The sequence below is a fragment of the Mus musculus genome, chromosome 3, assembly GCF_000001635.26.
Source record: "Mus musculus strain C57BL/6J chromosome 3, GRCm38.p6 C57BL/6J".
Lineage (NCBI taxonomy): Eukaryota > Metazoa > Chordata > Mammalia > Rodentia > Muridae > Mus > Mus musculus.
The window spans coordinates 137,060,838-137,071,451 of NC_000069.6; the positions used below are offsets into that span (position 1 = coordinate 137,060,838).

General features: G+C 38.3%; 1 non-coding gene across 1 annotated transcript; it reads left to right on the top strand.

Annotated features, from left to right (window-relative positions):
- Nucleotides 1-7,054: 7,054 nt before the first annotated feature.
- Gm26107 lies at nt 7,055-7,161 on the top strand. The gene has a single exon (XR_003954714.1). It is a non-coding gene; the product is annotated as a U6 spliceosomal RNA (small nuclear RNA).
- The last annotated feature ends 3,453 nt before the right edge of the window (nt 7,162-10,614 follow it).

Genomic DNA, 10,614 nt, shown 5'->3' on the forward strand with positions numbered 1-10,614 from the left:
AATTATTTGCCTCCATGCTTGATAGAAACTTCTAGATCTTCATACAGTAACCTCAAAACTGACTGAATATATGACTTTCTATATCAGTGACTCTCCACTTGTGGACTGCATCCTCTTTGGAGGTTGGACAACCTCTTTTTTTTTTTAAATTTATTACGTATTTTCCTCAATTACATTTCCAATGCTATCCCAAAAGTCCCCCATACCCTCCCCCCTACTTCCCTCCCCACCCATTCCCATTTTTTTTTTTTTTGGCCCTGGCGTTCCCCTGTACTGGGGCATATAAAGTTTGTGTGTCCAATGGGCCTCTCTTTCCAGTGATGGCCGACTAGGCCATCTTTTGATACATATGTATCTAGAGACAAGAGCTCAGGGGTACTGGTTAGTTCATAATGTTGTTGCACCTACAGGGTTGCAGATCTCTTTAGCTCCTTGGATACTTTCTCTAGCTCCTCCATTGGGGGCCCTGTGATCCATCCAATAGCTGACTGTGAGCATCCACTTATGTGTTTGCTAGGCCCCTGCCTAGTCTCACAAGAGACAGCTATATCTGGGTCTTGCTAGTGTATGTAATGGTGTCAGCGTTTGGATGCTGATTATGGGGTGGATCCTTAGATATGGCAGTCTCTAGATGGTCCATCCTTTTGTCACAGTTCCAAACTTTGTCTCTGTAACTCCTTCCATGGGTGTTTTGTTCCCAATTCTAAGAAGGGGCACAGTGTCCACACTTTGGACAACCTCTTTAAAGGAGTTGTGTATCAAATATCCTTCATATCAGATATTTACATCGACAGAAGAGTTAAAACTTTTTCCTCTAGTGCAGTGGTTCTTAATGTATCAGTTATGACATCCTCGGGGGTCACACATCAGATACCTTGCATGATGATGCATAGCAGTATCAAAATTACAGCTATGTGATAGCAACAAAAATAATTTTATGGTTGGGATAACCCTAACATGAGAAACTGTATTAAGGGTGGCAGAATTAGGAAGGTTGGGAACTGTTCTATTGGTCACAATATTTTCATATGAATTTACCAGGAAGTCAGGATTTTATTATTGGGTTAGAGGAAGAGATGAGTTCATGTGATTTTTCTCCCTGAAACAGTACTTTCTGGATTGATGAACCATAATGGCATCCTTATGAGGACTGGTTAGGGTAAGACTTCTGCTAACACTGAGACAGATGAAGCCTTCATGATCAAGGGTAAGCCTTTTACAAAATAAAATCAACGTCTCCCTGTGACTTGAGATGTTTATTAAAATTCCTCACTATGTCATGTCCCATTGCTTTAGGAACAGGTACAGCTGTGAGGATTGTTCACATTAAATTGGCTCCAGAACTCACCCAGGGAAGTAGATTTTCAGCTTCCCAGAGACTCACAGTTTGGAGTGGGATGTTGGCATGGATTTCTGGTTGAGCATCCTGCTCTTGCTCCTCTCCACCACCTGGACACACCATGATACCTCCTATGTGGGTTTTCTTTCACAGCCAGAAGTCTCCCTTTGCAGTTCCCGATTCTCTTACATCCCATCTGTAAGTGGAAAGAAACAAGTGTGGAAGAAGGCTCATTCATTAAATATAGCCATTTTTTTCTTTTTACTGTAACTCTGCCTACTTCACAAGAAAAGAAAAGAAAAGAAAAGAAAAGAAAAGAAAAGGAGAGGAGAGGAGAGGAGAGGAGAGGAGAGGAGAGGAGAGGAGAGGAGAGGAAAGGAAAGGAAAGGAAAGGAAAGGAAAGGAAAGGAAAGGAAAGGAAAGGAAAGGAAAGGAAAGGAAAGGAAAGGAAAGGAAAGGAGCAGAGAGGAGAGGAGAGGAGAGGAGAGGAGAGGGAGAGGAGAGGGAGAGGGAGAGGGAGAGGGGGAAGGAGAGGGGAAAGGAAAGGCAAAAGGAAAGAAGGCAAAAGGAAAGAAGGCAAAAGGCAAGGCAAAAGGCAAGGCAAGGCAACTCTGAACAGATGTAACCTGCTACGCAAACCCATTCAATCCAAATATTGCCCTAGACTCCTACTGTCTACTTAAGAACCGATTTAAGATTAACGTTATTCGGAAAATAATCTTCATATATCATTTTATGAATTATGAGAGAATTTTGTTGTTTAATAATTTCTTTCAATACTTTATTACATATATTTAAGATTTAGAACATGTTATTTTCATATGTACACTGTCCTCGTTTGCTTTCTGATGTTGGAATAAAACACTTATCAATGGAAGGAGTTACAGAGACAAAGTTTGGAGCTGAGATGAAAGGATGGACCATGTAGAGACTGCCATATCCAGGGATCCACCCCATAATCAGCATCCAAACGCTGACACCATTGCATACACTAGCAAGATTTTATCGAAAGGACCCAGATGTAGCTGTCTCTTGTGAGACTATGCCGGGAACTAGCAAACACAGAAGTGGATGCTCACAGTCAGCTAATGGATGGATCACAGGGCTCCCAGTGGAGGAGCTAGAGAAAGTACCCAAGGAGCTAAAGGGATCTGCAACCCTATAGGTGGAACAACATTATGAACTAACCAGTACCCCGGAGCTCTTGACTCTAGCTGCGTATGTATCAAAAGATGGCCTAGTCGGCCATCACTGGAAAGAGAGGCTCATTGGACACGCAAACTTTATATGCCCCAGTACAGGGGAAAGCCAGGGCCAAAAAGGGGGAGTGGGTGGGTAGGGGAGTAGGGGTGGGTGGGTATGGGGGACTTTTGGTATAGCATTGGAAATGTAAATGAGCTAAATACCTAATAAAAAATGGAAAAAAAACACTTATCAAAAGCAAGTTAGTGAGGAAAGGGCTTGGTTTGGCTTATGCGTTCTGATTATAGTCAACGACTATAATCTTTTCCTTTTTTCTTTCTTTTTTCTTTTTCTCTCATTTTTCTTTTGGTGGTTGTTGTTTTTATCACATCGATAGAAAGTAAACTGAGACAAGGTCCACTTAGAACTTACTTAGGGAAATGCATTTGTAATATCCCATTCAGACTTTGAAGGTTATTTTTCAGCAATGGTTCTGGATTAAAAACATCAATGCCATGGGCACATGAGTCATTGGAGAACTTTGGAAGGGACTGGAGGCCCAGGATTTGTTGGCCAATTACAGTATAGATCTCCCTGGGCCCTGGGAGGTCAGTGACAGTGTTGATGTTCTCACCTCTAATAAAGGCTTAGATTTTGCTAGAGCTGTCCTCAGGCTGTGTGGGGTCATGAGTAAAGTCTCTGGGTTCACTGATTTACAGGTTGGTAAAGGTCAGATGGATACATGAGGGATATAATGGATTGGCAAAAGCCAGCATGCTTCCCTTTAGTAGCTTTCTGTGAAATGAAAGTAGTAGGTTGGGAATGTGATCAAACTCTGATGGTGTACAAATACAAAGCAAAATTGATTTTTTTATTATCATAAAGAAGTTACAAGTTTTCAAATAAAATTTTGATTTCCATTTTCTGATTTTCATATATAATCTGGAGTAAAACAATGCTTTCCACAAATATTGACTAGACAGTTCTTATGCTCATTTTACAACATTTAAATTTTTTAAGTATGTTTTTATTAAAGCAGTCTATCCAACAATAAATTAAAAAGAAAACCAATCATCTTCTTGCTTATACCTTTTTAATATTAGATCTGCCTCTTTGGACAAACAAGTTTTTAACATTTTTGACTGATTTTCTGGATCTTACCTGTGCTATTTGCTTATACCACCACTTCTTAGTTGGCCACTTTAGATTTCTTGTTTTTGACAAATGAGGATTCACCTCATTTTACTGTTGTTTCATCCCCTGCTTTCTGTATTTCTTAATAGAATTCTGCAACTAGATTGGGGTTTTAAAATTAATTCCTTTGTGGTTGTGCATAATTGAATAGTGGGTTTTCCTCTTATTCCACCGAGTACCACTTTTTGGGCTGATGATCTTAGTGAAACTGATCTTTTCTTCAGATCTTTTTCCTTGGTAAATCTGGACCTTGCCAGAGAAAATATTCACATCATATAATTCACATTAAGATTTATTTACTAGTTACTACAGCTGATTTATAATAGCATTCATTAAAGGTGTTTACATCAACTATATTGAAGGATATCTAGGTGGCATAATATAAATACATTTGCCTTGTATATATTTCATTTTCCTTTTCAGCATATGTGAATTTATAGTAATTTCTATATTCTAAATTCTGCATTGCACTGATAAATTTGCTATCTCTCTTCTCCCATTTTAAGTATATTTCATAATCTTTGAGAATATTATACATGTACACTATTTTTATGTTTGTTCCCACTTCTCTCCAATTCCTTACAGATCTACAATCCAAACCCCTTGATCCATCCTATTTTCTAATATTTTCATAGTGCACTAAGTCCAATTTGTACTATCCATCTATATCTAGAGAACAGACAACTTACCAGGCACCATACTTCTGAAAATGGACTCTCCTTGTTGTACTAGTCAACAACTGTCAATAGGTCCTTATATTAAGGATTTCTGAGCCCCTTCCCACTCCATGCTGAGGTATTGATTGGCTAGATCTTCTACAGGTCTTATTCAGGAAACAGCATCTGCCTTGAGTTCATGAATTCATCAGTTCTGTCATGTCCAGAATATATTACTCACATGTTCCTCCCCAACCTACGGATTTTACAGTATTTCTGCTCCCTCTTCCATGTTTCCCGAATCTTCAAAAAAGGGCATAAGATGTAGATGATGAATTTGCACTTAAGCACTTCTCAGAAACTTATTTTTCCTTGCTTTGCCTAGTTATAAGTTTCTATGTTAATCGTTGTTCACAGAAAACTCCGACGAGTTCTGAAACTGGTAGTAAAATATGGGTATATCAATATGCATTTAAAAGAAAGTTTAGAAGGCAAAGTGCTATGTACATTTAGTAAAATAATATTAATAATCTGACCCTTGGGAAGTTTGAGCTTCTATGAACTCTTGGACAGATTTATAATACTAGGCATGCATTTCCTTTTGTGGAGAGAGCCTTACATCTAATAAAAAGAAGTTGGTTATTTCCATAACATTTGTGCCACAATTGCAATTAATGGCATATCTTACCAGGCAGCTCAGTATTATAGCTCACACCATTCATGGCAAGGTAAAAAAAAAAAATGTTGATGTATTTTTCTCTCCTGGAAGCCATATGATACCTTTCACTTTTATGAAAGTTATTCAGCAGCTTCCTCATCACTAGCTGCTTTTTTCATGCCTTGTTGAACAAAATGTGTGTTATTTTCAGCAATAGGATGTTACTATTAAGTTCTAGTGTGCAGCTACATCCAATGGCAATAGCTTGTATTATATGTGGGACCTCTGAACCATCAGTCTGACCAACATTTTGAGGTGAGATATGCCATACTTAGCACAGACATTTTGTTTGGTAACATATAGCTTCTGGGAGGATGATTATCCCTTGTGTAGGATAAGTCTAAATTATTTTATGTGGGGATATGTATATATATTTATGTATATATATATATATATATATATATATATATATATACATATATATATTATAAAATAGGTTTCCATGTGGCCTTTCCAAACTTCCTTAGTGTTCATAATCTACCCTGCTCCCTACTGTCTCCTACTGTCGCATGCCATTGTCTACTTAGACTTCTTTCTACAGCTTGGACAGGCTTCTTTGAGTTGATGCCAATCTCCTTTTATCTTGATGCATTCCACTGTTTTTCTTTGCACATCTTCATGAAACTTCTAATGAGAACAAGGTATGTGCAAGGTAAGAATTTGTACATGATGGAAATTGCCTATATTCTTCCTTCCTATGCACAAAATATAGGTACTCTTAGCCAGGGGCCATTGTTTTAGTATCATTGATGAACCTTATTTTATACAGATGATCTTACAAAACACTGTGACAAGGTAACTTTGTAACCATCATAAAGCAAATTAAAATAGGGTATTTCCAAAATAATGCTGAACACAGATAATGCTATGTCCCCATGAAAACTATGAGGATATCCAAAACCCTGTTGCTTAGTTCCTATCAATAGCCTTAGTTTTCATACTAACAAACCAAATTTTATATCTCCCTGTTTCATATATCCTTATTTCTAAATGAAAAATATACCAAAATCATGAATCCATCCTACTTTCTGACAATATCCATTATGGTATTTCCTCTAACTCTCCAAAATCACCCAACACAAGTTGAAATCCTGTCTGTGAATTCGAATACTCTTTTGGAGAATTATCCATGCATCCCGTGGGTGGAAGTCTTACTAATGTAAGAATCACTAATCCCACTTATCCAACAGTATATGTATTCCTATGATCTTTGCTTGGTGGACATTAATATAGTTTATTTTTCATCTTGCTGGATATAGAACATAGGTTAAAATCTGTATGTTACAGGGTTTAGAAGGATCACTCCTCATTCTCTTTGCCTCGGATATTTTGATGAGACATCTGAGGATAGTCTTGTTTTTGTTTAAAGTTGCATATTTCATTTCTTTAAAACTTCAGGGGAGAATGGAAACATTAAGTAATATTTATTGAATACTTATCATGCTACAAGCATTAAATTAGGCATTCTTGATGCTTTTGCATATTTAATCCTTGAAAAAGCCAGATGACAGAGCTCTTCCTGAACTTTATATAAATAAAGTAACTGTCTCAAGGTCACAGCTAGCTAGTAGCAGGACTGGATTTGAGCCCAGACCTGTCCTGCTCTTAATCCCTGGAGTTGCACAATTATGCTAATGATACTTCAAGATTGTCTCAAGAGCATTATGGCACAAAGATTTACTTAGTGAAAAAATGTGAAACTAATGATTAAAATCAGAAATTGAGATTACATATGGGTTTCATTGGCAGTTGATTCTCAACTTAAAATTTCCTCATGTTTCAGCCGAATGTAATTTAACTTTGGGAAAAGAAAGCCAAGGGTAAGTCCAGAGAGAATAAAATATGATGGGCCTCTCTCCACAAAGACAGTTGGAATTGTATCATAAACACTGACTTGGAGAATACTGGCTAGCATACTGGACTACAAAAAAAAAAAAAAAAAGGAAAAAAAGAAAACAGATTTTTGTGCTCACTTCCGCAATACATATACTAAAATTGGAACGATACAGAGAAGATTAGCATGGCCCCTGCACAAGTATGACACGCAAATCCGTGAAGCGTTCCATATTTTTAAATGTAATTGAGGAAAATACGTAATAAAAAAATTAAAAAGAAAAGAAAACGGATTTTTAAAACCCATAAATTTTGCTAGAATTAGCTAAGATTCTATTTCTTTTTTCATTTGAAATTTAAATAGTTACAACAAAAGAGTTTGAAAAATGATTAAATACATGAAATGTGATGGCTTACAATGAAAACACAGGGATCTATATGAGTAAAAGTTGAATTGAAAATGAAGGTTTTATCAAAACTTGATCTTTGAAGGGACAGTGCTGCATGTGAGGCTCTCATCAGGATTCCCAGCCATCCATCAGCTGTGGCTAGAACCCCTTGGATTTGTGCAACGGCCCCAAAACTGCAGAAGAAAACCAAACCCAACAGTACCACACAGAGCTTTTAAAAACAACTCCACTGTGAGTGTTAGCAACCTCAATTCATACCATTTTCCACTTAATGTCCCTTGAAGGGGAAACCGGTGTCTATACATTAGAGACAAGGAAGACTATATGAACATAATAGCTTTGATAAAACCTTGTTTCTGTACCCAGAAATCTCCTGTAGCACCTGATTTTGAAGGTGTAATGACCTTCCAGGAGAAGTGAGTAGAACTATACTTGGCTTTACTGCAACCACAAAGAAGGGACAAAGGATTTGGATTTAAGTTCAGGAACAAAGAATATGCAACCACTCATTGGCTTAGAGTAAAACTCATCATTTTAGATTTTAATTGTTTTCCTCAAAAACTGTAAAACAATTTCTACTTTCCCATGCCTTCTGTCCCCTCAAGGTTTTTTTGAAATGACTAATAATGATAGTTCTTTTTGGTCCTCAGAGTTGGGTACACATGCAGGAAAGTGTGTATTGCATTGTTGCATGTGTGTGTGTGTGTGAGGGGCATGTGGTGGAGGAAAAGAAGGAGAAGGAGAGGGAAGAACAGAGCAAGGAGGCAGCATGGGGAAAGGAGCTTTCAGTGCAAAGCTCTTATTCTGCAGGCCTCGCAGATGTGTTTGCTTGACCCAATGAACTTATGTAAAACACATGGTCAAAGGGGGAAGCAAGAAATATAGAAGCTTCCTGTTTTACCGGCAAACAATTATTTAAGAAGGGGCTGGGAACCAGAGATTACCTAAGTACCCATCATCAGTATGCTACTTTCTGCAGCTACATTTTAACACTTAGAACGTCTCCAGAATTTTCTAAAATAGTGCCACCAGCTGGGAGCCTATGGGGGAAACTTCATACTTTATGGTGGCGCACATCGTGGGAATTTTGAACAAGTAATGGAGATAGAGGATGAGGATCGGGACATCTTGGTGAAAGTTGATTTTCTCTAGCCCTAGTTGCTAAGTAGGTACAGCCTTAGTGCTAAACAAGGTAGCATTTTCTGCTAATCTTCAACCAAGTGCCTATGCTGCATAGCAAAACAAAAATATATACTTCTGTAACCTCAGGCAGGTCAATCTACTCTCTTTTATATAACACACACTACAGTGGAGATGCCAAGTTCCTGAAGTCAAGGAGAGGAGGGATCAGCCTTAAACCTACGCCGTTCTGGTCTGTAGGAGGAAAACCTCACAAGGATTTTTCTTCTCCGGGGAGTAGGAAAAGAAAAAAAAAAAAGCACCATCATTACCATTTCTGTGGGGTTGTTCAAGTTCCTGCAGTACCAGATTTACTTTTGCTTTCCTGTAAGCATCTTAGGATTTCAAACATGGTTTCCTTGAGTGCAACAGCTCTGGATATTTCTAACACATTATGGCTTAATTTTACTAGCAACTTCTAATGGCATATGATGGTACTTAGCATATATGGCTACACTGGGCCAGTCTTTCCCTTGAGTAATGTGGTGGTGGAGGAGGATGTTGTAGAGATAGAGTGGGAGGAGGGGGAAGGAAGTGGAACAGATACCAGGGAGAGGAACATTTTGTTTATTTTCTCCTGACTGCCCCCCAAAATGCTGATATGTTGGAGAAGAAAAAATATATCCCACCCAATTCTGTACTTCCTACTATTGATTAAGCTTTGAACTTTTGCTAATTTTATCTGACATTGTCAACATGATTTCTCTCAACCAAAATCAAGACAAAAAAGCCATCAAGTGCAACAGGAAAATCAATAAATGATTTAGTCTCTCAAACAATGTAAAAGTCTTTCAAGAAGTTAATGAATAGTTACTACTGCTTAGTATTCATCTAGATTAACAGGCCTCCCACATATTCATTATTGATAAGGATGGAGTCAGGCTGAAGGTACAGTCAGCCAGCACTATGCCATGCAACAACAACATCCCTGGAATGAAGATGGATGGTGAACTCTGGCCTTCTGTGGTTTTGTTTTTTTTTTTTTTCTGCAGTGCTAAAGATGGAGCTAAAGGCCTTCTGAATGCTAGGTGAATATTTTGTACCTGAGATAACACTCATCACCAGACAAGTGCTAACTGTTTTTGTTTGTTTGTTTTAAGAACTATTCACAAAGACACAGAAAATTCTTTAGATCCATTTAGATTCTTTGGGCTTTACTTTCCAGGACAAAATGCCACTGGTCACACCACCTTCAAGGTCTTTAATGAAGGCCTGTTGTCACAAATCTAGCTTATAGTAGCAAGGTGTCTGATGTCATGTGCAGGGAAATTAGCTTCTAGCATATCATTCCCTCCTGATATCTCAGCTTATCATGTCCTAGCTGTCTAGCCATGGCTTGACTGTTCAGATCAGGAAATGAGGGGCAAACAAGAGCATGAAAACCATGGAGATGCTGTGAGACGTTACTGAGTCTACATGGCCTAGTTATCTTGTCTGACAAAGATTAGATGTGCAGTCAGTGATAGGCTCATACATTTGAATATTTGGTCTGCACTTGGAAAGAATTAAGGTGTGGCCTTATTGGAAGACGCATGCGACAGAGTGGGCTTTGAGGTTTCAAAAGACTGCTGCCATTCCCAGGGTGCTTTCTGCTTGTGGTTGTGGATAAAGATGTGAGCTCTCCGCTGTGCCCTCACTCCACTGCCATGTAACCTAACCCTCTGAAGTACAGGCCAAATTATATATTTTATTTCAAAAGTTGCCTTGGTCACAGTGTTTTATCATGGTGATAGAAAAGTAACTAAAATTGCGCCCCACATAGCAATTTATTCTTTGTGGTTTGAACAGTTGTGTGTCTCTGTAATAGTCTCCATCTGTTACAAGGCAATGCTTCCTTGATAGGGGTGAGTGCTACATTTACCAGGCTAGGCTGCGGCATGAGCTGTGCATCCCAAGAAAGACCTGAGAATCGTGTGTTTTTAAAATAGGTTTCTTGGGATTCAAAATTCCCCCTTCTCCATCACTGAATTCTAAAATTTTTTTTTAATGTGTGTGTGTGTGTGTGTGTGTGTGTGTGTGTGTGTGTTGCCTATATGGATAACTGTATCATTTGTGTGCTTAAAGACTACGGAGTCTGAAAAAGGGTTTCAGATCCCTTGGAAC